Source organism: Capsicum annuum, unplaced genomic scaffold (genome assembly GCF_002878395.1).
Source record: "Capsicum annuum cultivar UCD-10X-F1 unplaced genomic scaffold, UCD10Xv1.1 ctg996, whole genome shotgun sequence".
Classification (NCBI taxonomy): Eukaryota; Viridiplantae; Streptophyta; class Magnoliopsida; order Solanales; family Solanaceae; genus Capsicum; species Capsicum annuum.
In genome coordinates, this window is record NW_025896054.1 from 482,620 (window position 1) to 500,171 (window position 17,552).

Below are 17,552 nucleotides of genomic sequence, written 5' to 3' on the forward strand. Positions count from 1 at the left end.
AATCGAAATACGAAAAGTAAAGGATAGCAAAATAGAATGATAATGATAGAAAGATAAACACAAAGAAGATAACAAAAGGACAACCAAAGGGTATTTCAAACCCTAAGACCTCCCTTGTTGATTACCAACAAGCACATAACTCTTACGTTGACCGCAAGAGAATCGAAACTCCCTTACAACCATCATTTCAAAACAAATATCAACATTGGCTTTCCAAGCACTCAAACACTCTCTAAAAGAGTTTCATCTCAATCAATATCCAAAAATTAAGGAAATAAGCTAGCTCCCAAGTATTTATAGTTTAGGTTAATTATTACACATTTAGGGCCCAAAAGTGACCCTATGGCAAGAAAAGACACACTAGGGGCTGTTTTGATCCACTCTTGAAATGCTATAGCATATCAAAGGCGGATCCAAAGCGCCTTGGGCGCATATCCCTTCCAAGGGGCTTTCGAGCTCCACTTTACACTCCTTCGACCTAGTCAAAGTCCTTTGACCCTCCTTAATGATAATATTTGTTCATGAGGCATTTTTTATAGCACTAAGGAGTCGTCAAGAACCTCGAGCATCATATGTATCCCATCCAAAGGTCCGTAGGCAATTTGGCTTATATCATCTTCCCCTTCTTGAAAAGGATACAACCTCGAATTCAAACCTTGCAAAATCAAAGGAAGGACAAATAAATACAACATCCTCATGACATGAGGGTTAGTACAAATAATCATAGCATCATGCCAAGGTGCACACACTTAAGATATAACTAAGGATCCCTTGTTTTAATCATGAAAAGCTTATTGAAAAGGTTACAAAGGAATTAGCTATGACAAATATTAAGAGATAAGGAAATCGCAAAGGTCATATGGCCTCACCAAGCTAAAAAGGTGAAACTACATTCATCTTAGGAGCCATAAGACACAATTGCTTCATTATCTCTTCAAAAGACCGTGCCAAATGTGGTACCACCAATAGTTCATAAATCCACAAGTGTTTTTTGGATTCAAAGATGTGAATGACCCACATAGAATATCACTCAACTAAGTGGACCAACCAATAAGCTCCCTACCTCCACATGAAATAATTCCAAGACTAACATAGATATCATCATAAGCAAAGAGATAGTATAGAAAAGAATCAAGTATAAAAGCATCATTAAAGGTTCTATTATCTATAAGAAGGTCATTTGCCTCAAAAGATTTAGCATATAACGCACATAAGGATGAAATCAAATCATTTAAACACATATAACCTCTTTCTTTCAAACTCGTCCCTTAAAAAAGGGGTTACCAATTGTAAACAATTCAAAAAGAAGGTTATCATATGGGTGGAATTCATCCAAAGTGTGTTTAAGAGAAAACTCTCTCCTTGACCTACACGTAGTAAAACATTGGTCAAGAATTGAATCATACAATGTTGAACTCCCTTAAATCTTCTCATTACTCTCCTTCTTTAATGAACACTCATCTTTATTGATAATGCCGCTCATGCATAACTTGGGTCTATCAAGTGGATTGCAATTCCCCAAAAAATACTTGCCATCATTGAGAAGGATTCTAATATCCTCCTTCAAGTCTTGTTTGTCATCTAGACTAAGCAACAAGTTGGTGCGTGGAAAACACCACGGCCCATTAGGTCACTGGGTCAAATGGAAGAATTAGACAAGAGCATGTGTCAAGGCAATACTCACTTTTCCCCATGGTGCCATTTTCACAATTAGATCTACCCTCTACATAACCATCGACAATTTCATAATCAAAGAAAGGGTAGAGAAAGGTATCACACAAATTAACTTCAACCAAAGGTCATAGACAATTTTTAATCTATCATAAAACACCCTAAAATTGAATTTTTTGTTTGAAAAATGTTATTTGAATTTAAAAATTACCTCACATATTTTTTATCACTCCAAATTCGACACAAATGGAAAAAAAACTCAATATATCTTTTATTCTATTATCACCCTAATAACTTAGAATTAAAACACTTGTTCAATTAAACAAGATCATCATCGGGACCACAAAAATTATGATCAAATAAAAGAGGGTTGGATTGGGTTTTTTTGATTGGTTGGGTCCGAGCTGAGTCATTAAAAGTAAAAACAAAATTGGTGAGATATTTTTTAAAGAGGAAAGGACACTCTCTATCTATTTTAAAAACAAATGGTAAGCATTTGACCAATTTCCCACATTATGTCCAATCGATCAAATTATTATCATTTAATAGCTATTGGATTACTTTGGACCTCCCCTTCCTTCTTGGGTCATTTTGGACCACTTTTTAAATGGTTGTTCTTTTTTATGGGGTTTCTCTTCATTTATATAAAAACAAATGGCTTATATTTGGGCTATTAGACATAGAGTAGCTAGTTGACCCAAACTAATTCCAAAAATGACTGGTCGAAACTGCATCAATATGGTATATGATTTGTATCAATATGGTATAAGGAGTGTATTAATATGGATCAACGACTGTATCAACATGGTAATATCAAACTGATACAATGTATATGCATGCATATACAGTTTTATACCACACTGATACAATGCTTATACCATATTGATAATATCTTTTCAATAGAGACGGAACCTATGCATGCATATACAATTTCTATACCAAATTGATATAATGCTTATACAGAGAGGAAATCTACATATGCATATACAGTCTTTATACCAAACTGATAGAACACTTATACCCCTTTGATACATTTTTACTTTTTTAAAAATACAGAAATGAAATAAAAAAAAATAGAAATGTTGAATTCTCTTTTCATAAGAAAAATGGACAACATTTTTTGTTAAATAGAACAACAAAAACTTTAAAAAAAAAAAAGAAATGGAGAAGAGACGAAGCCTATAGCGAAAAGGCTAATTGCAAGTAATTAGTTTTGGATGGCTATTATGGTGGAATTATTTTAGAGTGAAGTGCTTATTTTATCCTTTCTCCTTTTTTAAAAGTCACGTTACATTTGGAACTAAAAGATCAATTTTAGTATTCTCTTTTTTTCAGTAAATGGAGGTTTGCTAATCAAAAAATATAACATGCACCATTTGTTTGACGTCAAGTTTAACACGTACCACTTTTCAGTTATGAGATATATCTAATATAAATCACGAAGTTAAGGGGTATATTTATTCTTTTTTTTCTATTTCTTTTAGTCTCGGATCATTTTAAGACCTCGTGAAAATTAAAACTTAGTTTAGATTAACTGTGTAATACCTCATACTATTCTTAGCTCAGTTCAGCTTCTAGTTGCATGCAATAGAGTCTTAAGACCTAAAAATTTCACTAAGTGTTGGGGACTTAGTCATTTGTTTAGGCTGCTAAACTTTGAAGATTTTTAAATTGGTTTTCCCGGTCCCAAGATGTTGGTTTTTGAGTTAAGTCATGTTTAGGGATGTAAGAAGTATGTCTCGGAGAAGTTTTGGATTTTTCGGACAAGGTTTGGGGCATGTTTGGATCACAAAATCAGAGGGTCATAGTGATAAGCCCACGTCGTAGCTCTATTCCCATTCTCATACAAACTGCATCACGGTGAGGGAAATGAACGACTGAGATAGGATTGCATTGTGGTAAGCTTGTCGCGTCCAGTTTTTTATTTAAATGATTGAGGGGCAATTGTGTCTTTTTTCCCTCTACCCAATCATTCATAACACAAATTGGGCATTAGTTAGGGCATAATTTTGCCCTTCTTCTCCAATTTTCCTTCCAAGAAAGCCATTTTTTTCCTAAGAACACAAATTTAATTTCTTCATCCCCAAGAAATTAAGAATTCAAGTTCAAGAACCTTCAAGAAAGCATCAAGATTGGTGGTTCTCTTTCAAGTTAAAGGTTTAAGGTATGTGGGGTGTTTATTCATGAGTTCTTTTCACCTATGGAGCCCAAAAACCCTTTTTCCTTAATTAAAGAATGAACTTTCTATCATTATGGTATTTTATATATTCAAGAAAGTTTGAATTTCATGTTTTCATGGTGATTTAAATTAAATTCAACCCATGTATGATCCCATGCAAGATTTGATTTCCTCATGCAATGAATTTTAGTTTTTCATGTCTTATTCGAGTAAATTTCATGATTTGTTGAATGATCATGTTTAGAATATCCCCATGTGCAAGTTCATGCTTTGCACATGTTTGATGAAATGCTCATGTCTTGAGCTGAACCATGATTCAATGCTACAGTCTTAAGTTTAAGTGTCATGTTTTATGATCATTTAGTGCTGGTGGGTTATGAACACCCGATACCTATGTGTTTTACATGATTTTCATACTTTCAAGTATGATTTAGTTAAACCATAATTATTTTTATCTATTCAGTTATTATGATCATAATGAGCACTATCAGTCATGAAATCATGTTCAGTTAAACTCAGTCCAATTTTAGTTCCAGTGTTAGTTCAGTTAGGAGCAGGATGTGTCAGTTCAATTAGGAGTAGGATTTAGCACTGAGCGAACTCAGGGGTCGGGGGTCACCTGCCAGTAGAGGATGTGACCCTTAGTAGCAATCCCTGAGTTACAGAACTATGTAGCTAGAGTAGGTTAGAGATCTTTACCTATCATTTGAAGGTTGACAATATGTTTACCTATCAATTGAGGGTGACACATATCTCAATAGAGTACCTGCTAGTTGAGGGTGATTCATTATTCCTTCGGGACACTATTTTAGTGGATCCACACAGCCAGTGTTACCCGTGACACGGTACTGACACTCTTTCAATTAGGGTTATAGGTTGGACCCTAATTAGCTCAGATTGGGGCATGTCAGTTATATGATACCTCCCACAGTCTTAGCACAGTATTCAATTATATTCAGTCTACTTTTTCTTGACCAAAGTATATAGATTTATAGTTGTTCAATTATACAGCTTTCAGTCTTTCAGTTTACAAATTATTTCAAAAATTTGTATATCCTTGGTCTTGCATTCTCAGATATCATAGTTTTCATACATTCATGCTCAGTTATTTTATGTTATTCAGTTAGTCCTTATCTCATGTGCACAGTACCCCATACATTTTAGCCAGACCTCATATCATATACCAATAAATTCAAAGTACTGACCGCATACTCTTCTTTATGCTATGATGTGTTATATCATAGGTTCGGATGCTCAATTTCCCGACCATAGTTAGACAGCCAGCATTAATCAGCAGTCGTAGTGGTGAGTCCTAATCCATCGAGGATATATTATATCTCATTTAGTACTTCAGTATTTCACTATGCTCAGTTAGTTGGAGTTAGTTGGGGGTTTATCCCATCAACTCCCCAGTCAGTCAGTTAAAGGCTTTTCAAACAATCAGACAGTCAGTTAGACAGTTTTTCAGCTCATCGGTCTATTCAGTATTATCAGTTGTTTTAAATTGAAAGTTAGATTTTTAGTATTTTAGTTTTCAGTTGTTTATTAGCTTATCTTTTGCATATGTTATATCAGTGTCATTTTATTCAGTGCTCATAGCAGCTCATGGGTTAGCTTGTAGTCACTTATGACTGATACAATTTAAATGGACATCTTGGTTTTTGATTCCATCGTTAGAGGCCAAAACCTGAAGAATTCGGATTTGACCACATTGAAGGCTAGAGAGCATGCATGGGGAAACCATTTTGGGCACTTAATGAAGCAATGTCGCGTGTGGAAGGTTGCTTGGGAAGCTTGTCTTAATGAAGCACCCGAGAGACTCAAGTGTTGAAGAATAATTGTGAAGGCCAAAATAATACAAGGGATTACATATATTGAAGTGTGAAGAAGTGTCTTAAGACACTCCATGACTTCCCTTCTCATTAGGGGCGAGGTGGTTATTTTGTGTCTTTTCTTTACACTCCATAGGATCCCCTTTTCATTAAGGGTATTTTGGTCTTTGATTGTAATAACTATAAATAGATATTTAGGCTTCTATTTCTCATTAGCTTTTGATGAATATTGAGTGAACTCATTTTGTAGTCTTCTTTCTTCTCTCTAGGAGTTGAAACCAAAAATTAGGGTTAGCTTTAGCGTGGATTCACTTGAGTTGATAATTGGCTTAGAAAGATTGGTGCTTGAGGTGGCTTGAGTCCCTTTTGTGTAAACCTAAGAGTATGGTGTTCCAATTTCAAGCTTAAGTGAGTTTTGGTGTTTGATATACATACCTTAGCTCCTTAAGTATTGCAATTGTTATGTCTCACTATCTATCTTTACTTTCATGTTCTTATTTTGTGTTGTTGTCTTGAATCTGATTGTGTCTTGCTTCTTTAGTGGTTGTTTCTTCTTCATATAGTTTATTTAGGGTTTATTTTTTGTTTATTTTCTTATTCTTATATCACTTGGTCTCAAGAGCCACGTTTTAGAATTGTTTCGACAATTCTAAGTCTTGGATTGTTGTTATCTAAAGAAAATCAACACAAAAAGAGGGTCAAAAGTCCAAAAATTACTTGATAGCCAATGATATAAGAATAAGCAAATAAACCAAAACTAAACCCTAAATAAAGGAGATGAAGAATAAACAATCACTAAAGAAGCAAGACATAATCGGATTCAAGACAACAACACAAAATAAGAACATGAAAGTAAAGATAGATAGTGAGACATAACAATTACAATACCTAAGGAACTAAGGTATGTATCAAACACCAAAACCAACTTCATCTTGAAATTGGAACAAACACTCTTAGGTTGACATAAAAGGGACTCAAGCCACCTCAAGCACCAACCTTTCTAAGGCAATTTTCAACTCAAGTGAATCCATACTCAAGCTAACCCTAATTTCAGTTTTCAACTCCTAGAGAGAATAAAGAAGACTACAAAATGAGTTCACTCAATATTCATCAAAATCTAATGAGGAAATAAGCCTAAATGTCTATTTATAGTTATTACAATCAAAGATCAAAATGCCCTTAATGAAAAGGGGCTCCTATGGAGTGTAAAGAAAAGGCACAAAATGACCACCTTGCGCTTAATGAGAGGGGCAGTCATGGAGTGTCTTAAGACTCCTCTTCACACTTCAATATATGCAATCCCTTGTATTATTTTGGCCTTCACAATTATTTTTCAACACTTGAGTCTCTTGGGTGCTTCATTAAGACAAGCTTCCCAAGCAACCTTCGACACGCGGCATTGCTCCATTGAGTGCCCAAAATAGTTTCCCCATGCATGCTCTCGAGCCTTCAATATGGTAAAAGCCGGATTCTTTAAGTGTTGGCCTCTAATGATGGCATCAATAACTAAGATGGATATTTGACTTGAATCAGTGACCATAAGCACCATTGTCGCAACTAGGGGTAGCCTCAGGTCGTGACATACTGAAGTTAAGTAAATTTTAAGCTCCAATTGCTGAAAAATCTTTTTAGTACTGAAACTTATTTTATATTCCATATGGGATATTTTACTTGTCATATTTTTTGTTTACACTCTCCTTAAGAAGTTATGTGTTTTGCTTACATGATCCAACTATGTAATACTATATACTTTTAGGCTAGAATTTGAATTGTTCTCTATGTGTGTATAGGTCTGAACCCAATGAGTTTTACTTAGATATAAGTATTTAGACCAACTCTTTAGTGTGTTAAGTATTTTTATGTGAATTAAGGTCATAGAAAATCTCTAGCACAAAGACGAGTTGAACATCATACTACCAACTAAGTTTCTGTATAAGTTTCTATTAGTATAAACTTTAAATTAGTATTACTACTAGAATATAAAGAGTTACATGATTCAATAACCATCAAATTAAAGGTTTATTAGTCTTCTTTCTGATGCCTTCAATCGTTCATCAATCCTAGTTCAGAGCAAAAAGTTATGGGTGTTTTAGTGAGAAACTATACCAGCACGCATTGGGTAGTACAGGACGGAGCTCAAGCTAGATCATTAGTTAGCCTCCGTGTTGGGATGCGTGGTACAGAGCACACCTCCTCAACGTAGAAATCTAGTTTCTCTTATTTAATCAGGGGCAAACTAGTCTTTTCATCTCATGTAACTTCCCCAACCCATTTTATAATCCTAAAATCCTCCTAAAGTAGTAGAAATCTACCAATTCCCTCATTCTCTTCCTCCTAAAAACATCCTTCGAAGTAAGAACACCTAGGGTTCAAGATTCAAGACTCACACTCAAGCTTTTTCAAAAAAATTCTCCATCAAAAGGTATGTTGAACAACCCTCTTTCAATCAAATATATTTTTGGGATTTTTTCATAATTACTAAAGTAGTTTTTATGTGAGTTTTAACTGTGAATTTGTTGAATGATTTTTGAAATGAGGAATTGTCGAAATTTGCGAGCCCTTTTCGATGGACTAAAGCCTAAATTGTTAATGGAACTTAAGAATTGAGGTTTATTGTTTGAAATATATAAAATTTTATGAATATGAAAGTGTAATGATCTAAATTGTGAAATCTTACTTTCATGTGTTTTGATCATTTTGCCATTCCTTTAGTTGTGACATGTTGATTTTAGGATGTGGGAATGGTTGACACGGTTTTGATGTGATCTGGATGATTTTGGTAGGTTTGTGATTTTTAGAAGCTTTAAAAAGTCATATAGTTGACTTTGGTCAATATTTGATATACTGAGTGACGGATGTTAATTTGGACAGTTTCATTAGGTCTAAAATATCAAATTTGAGTTAGTAGCATGGTTGGCCCAGGTTCGAAATATTTATTTTGTGTTTCGATCCTTCATTTGAAAAATAGTGAAAAAGGGATTCCAATGGTTAATTTATTGAAAACAATTTGTTTTAAGAATTCAACATCGTCATTTAGTTTGGAATGTCAAAAATAGCTTGATAGCATATATTGTTCATCTCTATAGGGTTCCGATCAAATTTCGAGGCTCCGTTTTGAGCTTTGTAGGCTTCCACCAAAATCAACATTTACTGATATCTGGTGCAACAGCTTAAGCGAATAAGGTTCACTTAAACAACAACCACTTTAGCGAACCAAGACTGCTTAAGTGGTAGCCATTGCTTAAGAGATATAGTCTCTTTAGCAATCTGATATGCTTTAGAGATAGCATTATGTAATTTGCCTCACACCAATAAGTCATTAACTATAAAATTTTAGTATGTTCACCAATTATTAGTTTGACTAGATTATGTATCCCGTGGTATGTACGGGCCTAATATTATTATTTTTTTTAATAATATTTCATGATTTATTGTCAATTAAACATCTGATAAACCTTTTAAAATGAAAAAATATAAATATGTTTTTTGTGTTATGACAAAATAAAGACATATTTTCATATATTATTTTTAAATCTCGGGGATTTTGGCTTCACAGGAGCTTCACAATTGCTTCTTTCTTTGAACACCTCTGGCGCCAAAATTGTTCTCTCCGACGGTTCTCTTCAGCCTCTCCGGGGAAACTGGGGGTTTTCCGCTGACCCTTTCTTTATTTTCTAGCAAACTTTACTCTACAGAATCTTCCTGTATTGCACTCTATTTAGGGTTCCGACTATGTTCAAGACTAATTGAACGTCGGCTAGCATCTCTCCGACCAACTACGTAATTCAAATCCAACTGACTGAACGTCGTCTAGAATCTCTCCGGCCAGTGGTGCGCATTTCTGCTTCTTGATTGAACGCCAGCGACCACTAATATCTCTGGCCGATAACTCATCGCACTTCTTCTTCTTCCCCCTCTTCTATTTTCTTTCTTTTATAACCTATTTCAGGTGCTATTAAGTCCGACGCATCTTTTATCGAAGATTATAGAATTTTCCAATGATATATTTTCGATGGCCGGCATACTTTGCCAGCAACCAGCATACTTTTAGCACCAATTTTAGGGACGGTGTTAGTAGTAGGTCAAGGTAACGGTAGTGAAATTCTGGCTACCAATTTCTCCACCAACTTGCCGAAATCTGACGAATTGATCAAGAAAACATCCTCACTTTATCTTCCCCGGATCAGGTGCATATTTTATTTTACGTTCGGTATTGTTGAATATTTTTTTTATCTGATTACCTAGTCTGATTACTGTTACCTGATTTACTAGCATATCTATTTATTGTGGTAGTATAGTTCCCGTTATTCCTTGTTGTTTAGCAAAACTTTGCAGCATATTATTGGTTTTGGTGCTTTCTTTATATTATACATTGTTGTCTGTGTCCTTAGCATATAGTGGGCACATATTCAAGCTCCTTTATTGATTTCTTTATAACCAGTGTGTTCTTTTAGCCTTATCTTTATCCCTCTCTGTTATCTTTCTTTCTTTTTCTTTTCATCCTTTTTCCCCTATTTGCATAGTGGATGTGATTAGCGATAGTAGACTATGGTCATGTCATAAATTGGGGTCAGGTTCGGGGTTAGGAGGTGTTGGGTCTGGTTTGGGGTTGGGGGCTGTTAGGTTAGGATCGATTTTAAGGTTAGAGGCAAGGGGTAGTAAGGTTAGGTGGGATAAGAGAGCTTCTAGGTTACGAGTTGGGTCTTGGAACATAGGAACTTTGCAGGATAAGTCCATAGAGCTGGTGAAGATTCTTAGAAAGAGGAGGTTTAGTATAGCATGCATCCAGGAAACTAAATAGGTAGGCACTAAGGCGAGAGATGTGAATGGATATAAGTTGTGGTACTCAGGTAGCGTGAGACATAGAAATAAGATAGGTATCTTAGTAGATAAAGAACTTAGAAAGCAGGTGGTATAGGTTAAGAGAGTTAGTGATAGGTTGATATCTCTTAAGTTGGTTATCTGAGGGTCTATAGTGAACGTTATTAGTGCCTACGCCCCGCAAGTAGGTTTGGATTAGGAGGAGAAGGACTTTTGGGAGGTTTTAGATGAGATGGTGAGGAGCATCTCGAGCACTGAAAAGCTTTTCATGGAAGGGGATTTCAATTGACATATTAGGTTTTTGTCGAGAGGTTATGATGATGTGCATGGCGGGTTCGATTTTGGGGAGCGGAATGAAGGAGGAGCTTCTCTTTTGGATTTTTCTAGGGTTTTTGGGTTGTGGATAGCGAATTTGAGCTTTTCGAAGAAGGAGGAACACCTTATTACATTTCTTAATTCAGTGGCCAAGACTTAAATAGACTTTTTGCTTCTTAGAAAAGAGGATAAAGCATTATGTAAAGACTGTAAATTCATACATAGCGAGAATCTTTCGACTCAGCATAGGTTGTTGGTGATGGACTTGGTTATCAATAAGGGCAAAAAGAAAAGAAGTGTGGAGGCTCGGCCCAGGATTAAGTGGGGTAGCTTGACTTTGGCTAGTTCTTTAAAAATGGAAGAGAAGTGGGGGGCTTGGGAAAGTAGAGGGGGTGTGGATAGTATGTGGGAGATGACTGCTAGTTGCATTATGGAAACCGCAAGAGAGGTGTTGGGTATCTCAAGAGGTCGATCTGGAAAACATCGAGGAGACTGGTAGTGGAACAAAGAGGTTAAGAGAAAGGTAGAGTCTAAGAAGATGGCTTATGCTAAGTTGGTTGAGAGCAAGGATAATAAGTAAAGGAAAATGAATAAGGAAGAGTATAAGGAATCTAGAAGAGAGGCTAAGTTAGCGATTACAGTGGCTAGGACAACAGCTTTTGAGAGCTTATATGTGGTATTAGAGGAGAAAAGCAGAGATAAGAAGTTGTATAGGCTGGCCAAGGCCAGGTAACAGAGGTCTCGTGACCTTAACCAAGTAAAGTGAATCAAAGAAGAGGATGGTACAGTGTTGTTGAGGATACCCTCATTAGGGAGAGGTGGCAGTCCTATTTTCATAAACTTTAGAACGATGAAGGGGGCAAAGGTTTCGTGTGGGGGGACTTGGAGAAATCTAAGAAGTGTCGCGATTATTATTTTTGTAGGCATATCAAGGTTGATGAGATCAAGAGAGTTATTCACAGGATGCGGTTGGGTAGGGCGACGGGGCCAGACGAGATTCCAGTGGACTTTTGGAAGAGCACTAGCAGGGCAGGTTTAGAGTGGTTGACAAGGTGGTTTAACATTATTTTTAGGGTGGCAAAGATGCCTGAAGAGTGGAGATGGAGTACGACGATTCCAGTGTATAAGAACAAGAAAGACATCCAGAGTTGCAAAAACTATAGAGGTATTAAGTTATTGAGTCATACTATGAAGGTTTGGGAAAGGGTGGTAGAGTTGAGGATGAGAATGATTGTGACGATCCCTGAGAATCAATTCGGTTTCATGCTAGGTCACTCGACCATTGAGGCCATTTACCTTGTGAGAATATTAGTGGAGCAGTTTTGGGAGAGGGAGAAGGACTCGCATATGGTGTTTATTGATCTTGAGAAGGCATATGACAGAGTTCCTAAAGAGATTTCGTAGAGGTTCTTAAAGGATAGAGGGGTGCCCGTGGCATACACTAGGTCGATTCAGGGCATGTATGATGGCACGAAGACTCAGGTGAGGACGGTAGGTGGAGATTCAGAGCACTTTCTGTTTAATGGGGTTGCACCAGGGATCGACTCTCAATCCTTTTATATTTGCCTTGGTGATGGATATTTTGACGTGGCGTATTCAAGGGGAGATGCCTTGGTGTATATTATTTGTTGATGATATGGTACTGCTTGATAAAACTTGAGGAGAATTTAATGATAAGTTGAAGATTTGGAGACAGACCCTTGAGTTAAAGATTTTAGATTGAAAAGGACCACGACAGAGTACTTGGAGTGTAATTTTAGTGATGTGTCGCAGGAGGCTGACATGGTGGTGAAGCTGGACTCTCAAGCCACTCAGAGGGGAGAGAGTTTCAAGTATCTAGGGTCTATAATTCAGGGCAATGGTGAGATTGATGGAGATGTAACGTATTGTATTGAGGCAGGGTCGTTGAAATGGAGGCTCACTTCTGGAGTTCTATGTGATAAGAAGGTACCCCCGAAGCTTAAAGGTAAGTTTGACAGAGTGGTAGTCTGTCCGGCTATGTTGTATAGAGCGGAGTGTTGGCCAATTAAGAACTCACACATCCAAAAGTTAAAGGTGGCGGAGATAAGAATGTTGCGATAGATGTGTGGATATACCAGGAAAGATAGGGAGAGGAATGAGATTATTCGAGAGAAAGTGGGAGTTGCCTCGGTGAAGGACAAAATGCGAGAAGTGAGGTTATGTTGGTTTAGGCACGTGATGAGGAGGGGATCTGATGCTCCAGTGAGGAGGTGTGAGACACTGGCTATGGATGATTTTAGGCGGGGTAGGGGTAGATCAAAGAAATATTGAAGGGAGGTGATTAGGCATGATATGGAGCAGTTATAGCTTACGAAAGACATGACCCTTAATAGGAAGGTGTGGAGGATGAGGATTAGGGTAGAGGGTTAGGAAGTGGGAGTCTGTCGGTAATGGTAGGGGAGTGTTCTTTTGTGTCTGGAGTTTCTTGTTTGTGGTGTTGTGGTTGTAGTATTATCTTGTTGCTAGAGGTGTTAGTTTATTTTGCATACCGTACTAGTTTATATGCACTTATCTTTCTTGTTTGTTATGCTGTTAGTTTATTTGCATACCGTACTAGTTTTTATGCGCTTATCTTTTGTGTTTGTTATACTGTTATCGGTCCTAAGCTGGGGCTCTATCGGAAACAGCCTCTCTACTTTACTTGAGGTAGTGGTATGGTATGCGTACACTCTACCCTCCCTAGACCCGACTATGTGGGAATACACTGGGTATGTTGTTGTTGTTGTAGCAACATCTCAGAATTCTCAATCTCTTTGTAATAATACTTATCAAATTTGACATTTTACATGATAAGTTACGGTATATTAATTTTTTTACCCGATTTATAGTATTATTATTTAGGTTTTAAACTTTTTATTTTTATTTTTAAGAAGGTTGTACACCACAAAATTTAAAAATTGATCAAATTGTCCTAAAAATATTATTTGTAACATTGTTTCTTATTAAATTTAAAGTATATAGTTATACTCCTTTATTATTTTCAATTGTTTTAAAAAATTTAGTTTATTTTTAATAAAAACTAATTATCTTTTTTACTTTTTTCTCGTTTCGTTTCTTTGTTTATTGAAAGAACTCTTAATTGTATATTCATGTATTTTGAATTTATGTAACATTGAATTTGTAGTGTATCAGAAAAAGTATCAAACTAAGTTTTATCGTAGATGAAGAAGTATACTACTACATAATGAAAGAAGAACACTCCTACATATACGAAATGACTATACATTTTTCAAAATTTTCTTTCAAATTATATTCAAGTAGTATATTAAAGAGGGAGGTCTTTTCATACACAATTTGAAAGTATTTCAATATTTTATTACAAATAAAAAACTTGAAACAAAATTTATAATCTTTTTGATTGAATAATTACCAATAAAATGCAGCTATTGAAATTTAAAACTCGTTAAAATGATATTAATTTGAAAAAGTATAATAAACATTAAATTGTAAATTATATTGAGAATTTTCTTTTGGGTTATATATGGCTAGGTAAAAAGTGAGAATTAGTGCATTTAAAAGAAGAAAGAAAAGATTGAGTGAAAAATGGGCCCACAAAAAGAGATACTCCCTTTGTTTTAAAAAGAATGACCTACTTTCCTTTTTAGTCCGTTTAAAAAAGAATGATTCCTTTCCTTTTTTAGCAATACTTTAATTTCAACTTTCCACATGGCACGTTTATGACCACAAGAGTAAAAGGCATTTTGGTACATTTGACACTACTTTAATTTAAGGCCACAAAATTCAAAAGTCTTTTTTATTTTCTTAAATTTTGTATTAAGTCAAAGTAGGTCATTCTTTTTTAAACGGAGGGAGTAGGTTATAGTATTATTATTTAGGTTTTAAAATTTTATTTTTAAAAAGGTTGTACACCACTAAATTTAAAATTGATCAAATTGTCCTAAAAATATTATTTGTAACATAATTTCTTATTAAATTGAAAATATATAGTTATACTCTTTTAGTATTTTCAATTGTTTTAAAATTTCTAGTTTCTTTATAATAAAAATTAACTATCTTTCATACTTTTCTCTCGTTTCGTTTCTTTGTTTATTGAAAGAATTCTTAATTATATACTTATATATTTTGAATTTACTAGTTTAACCACACGTGTCCCGCACGTGCCACGTTTGATTATTTTGAAATTAAATAATTTATATATTGCGGAGATCTTTAATGAAGTATAAAAGTTTAAATCACTTTTCAAAAAAAAATTATTCTTTAATATAATAATGTAACTATAAACATATATTTTAGTGTACCCACATATATATTTTACTTTTACAAAAATTGATATTTCTTAGATTTTTCTTATTCTAACGCTTTTATATTTATTTCTAGATTTTTCAAATCTACTTCAAATCAAATTTAGTTGATTTAGAATTCTTAAAGTAATGAAAAAAGTATTAGTTGTCATTAATTCTGATGACTTCTAATAAGGAAAGGTCTTACCATAAATATATTTAATTAATTCTTAACTCTTAAATATTATAGAAAAAAATAGTGAAAAGAAGATTTTGTCTAAAACAAAGACTTTTAATGAAGGACAAAAAATTCAAATATTTCTAAGGTCTTTTACACTTTTAATATATCATAGATTATAGATATAGATATAGAAAATGTAACATTGAATTTATAGTGAATCAGAGAAAAAGTATCAAACTAAGTTTGATCATAGATGAAGAAGCATACTCCTACATAATGAAAGAAGACACTCCTACATCTACGAAATGACTATATGTTTTTCAAAATTTTCTTTCAAATTATTTTCAAGTTGTGTATTAAAGAGGGGTTGTCTTTTCATATACAATTTGAGAGTATTTTAACATTTTATTTCAAAAAAATAACTTGGAACAAAATTTATAATCTTTTTGATTGAATAATTGTCAACTAAATGTAGCAATTAAAATTTAAAACTTGTCAAAATGATATTAATTTTAAATAGTATAATAAATATTAAATTATAGATTATCTTGAGAATTTTCTTTTGGGTTATATGACTAAGGTGAGAAGTGAGAAGCAGTGTATTTAAAGAAGAAAGAAAAGATTGAGTCGGAATGAGGCCCACAAAAATAGATAGATTTTGGATAATGAATTTACATAATGAAATTACTATAATACCTTAGTCGTCCTCCAACTTACTCTGCAACGTAATACACTATTCTCCTTGTATAGCACAGATGGAATGTTGGTTAAACTTAGAAGCAACAACATATTCCCTCACACCATTAGGTCTTTGTTGGACCCAAGAATGAAATAAGGATTTATAAGCACTAAATAAACATATGATTTTTGGTTTTCATTTAAATTTTCTTCGTCATACAAGTAACCACATGTGGAAAGGATTTTCAAAAGAGGAGTATATATATTAATATTGTTATTGGAACTAGTTTCACGAGGTTCGTGCTAAGCCCGAGCCCAAATTCAAAGTATAAAAACTAATAATTTTAATTTAAAACTATAACTTATATTATATATCTTTTTTACCTTATAATCAGTATAATCTAATGGTATGTTAAATAAGTCTTGTTGAGAAATTTTCATAATTATTAAATTTGTTAATCATATAATTGGATAATTTTAAATAAAATATTATTTGTGACGAAGAAACTATTACCAGAGAATTAGAACATATCAAAAGGCTACAAGTAACTCGATATTTAATATAATGACACGATTTAAAATATTTAATAATCACACTTCGATGAAGATCATAAATAGAAAAATATTGATACTTTTATACATTTGCTCATATATAATTTCTTAGTTATAACTAAAAAATAAATTTATTTTAATATTTATTAAGTTTTAACTTCGCTCATAATTTTAGTGGCAATAATTTTTGCAAAATAATTTTTTTCATCGATAGAATCATCTAAAATAAAATCAATGATTTCAAGTTTATACTATAACAATTATTACTCTAATTTAGAGCCTTTATATAAATCAACTAAAAAATGATCTATAAGGATATTGAATGATAATAAACTACATTAATAGATTACTCAATTTGGTCCATTTACTTATTATGTTTATTTTTTTCATGCCCCTTATAAGAGTACTCTATTCGTCCCATTTTAATTATATATTTTGAGAATTGAATAATATTAAAAAGAACTATGTATAAGGTTGGAGTTGAAAATCATTGCAAACTTTTATTTTGTATTAAAAATTAACTTGAACTTTTTATTGAGTTAAAGTGATTGTTGATTTAAAATGAAGGGAGATTTAACTAAATAGTCATCTAACAAATGGCAAGAAAAAATCAAACATAAAAGCTCAAATGGAATAGTCTTAATAAAAAGAATAAGGGTGAAAATGAAAATATGTAATAAAAATGACATTATCAATTGTCATGTGTAATAATTTTATTTCACAAAAAAATGGAAATATCAGAAAAGTCCTTGTGAAAACTACCAAAATTTTAATATCCTCTCTTATATATAAGTACTAGATAATGAAGGGCCCGTTTACGGGCCCAATATTATAATTTTAAATATATTTATTGCTATTTAATTAATTTTTCAAAAAAAAATTATCATTAATATTTTTGAACAAACACAAAAAGAAATGTAAGTAGAGATCACACTCAACAACAACAACAACATACCGAGTGTACTCCCACCAATTGGGGTTTGGGGAGGATAGAGTGTACGCAGACCATACCAGTATCTCAGGTGAAGTAGAGAGGTTGTTTCCGATAGACCCCCGGCTTA